We start from the raw sequence: 847 nt of genomic DNA, 5'->3' as shown, positions 1-847 counted from the left end.
GCAGGACAACGGGTGCTGGGGTGCGGCACCCACGGAAGAAGGGGCCTGGGGCCCGGCCTCCGTGGCTGAGGATCCTTGCAGGACAACGGGTGCTGGGGTGCGGCACCCACAGAAGAAGGGGCCTGGGGCGCGGCCGGCAGGGCTCCGTGGCTGAGCATCCTCCTAGGAACCAGGAGGTCAGGGTTCGATTCCTGGTCAGGGCGCAGGCTCCATCCCCAGTGTGGGGCGTGCAGGGGGCCCTCAGTCACTGAGCCACACCGGCCGGGCCAGGTGTACACGTTGAAGGGTCACGTGTCGCTTCAGCTGCCCGGGGCCGTGCCCTCCGTGGGGCTCAGACTGCATGTGGAGAACGCCTCTCGCTGGGGCCTGCCTGATCGGCTTCGCGTGACCAGCTCCACTGATGCGCTCGGGGCTGACATGTTACATAAGTGATAACACTCGGTGAGTCACGCAGGAGGCACATGATGTTGGTGCTCATCTGTGGGGAGATACGACGGGGCGAGAAATAGCTGGTTCCTCTCCAGCGTGTCCCCAGCGGTTTCTAAACATGCCACACACTGGGTGCCGCCCACCACACCCTCCCCAGGTGGCGGGTTCCTCCCGTGCATCCCCTTCCTGCTCTCAGGACAGAGCTGGCTCCTCATGTCCCTTTCCCCTGCCTGTCACAGAGGTTTGCACCGAACAAGGACCCCACAAGTGCTTGTCGGATGGACCTCTGAACCAGGAGGTCAGGGTGCGATGCCCAGTCAGGGTCAGGGCACATGCCAGGGTTGTGGGCTCAATTCCCAGTGGGGGGCGCACAGGAGGCAGCTGATGGATGTTTCTCTCTCATCGTGGATGTTACTAG

The sequence above is a fragment of the Myotis davidii genome, unplaced genomic scaffold (assembly GCF_000327345.1).
Source record: "Myotis davidii unplaced genomic scaffold, ASM32734v1 scaffold174, whole genome shotgun sequence".
In the NCBI taxonomy this organism is placed as follows: domain Eukaryota; kingdom Metazoa; phylum Chordata; class Mammalia; order Chiroptera; family Vespertilionidae; genus Myotis; species Myotis davidii.
This window is presented reverse-complemented; position numbering follows the sequence as displayed.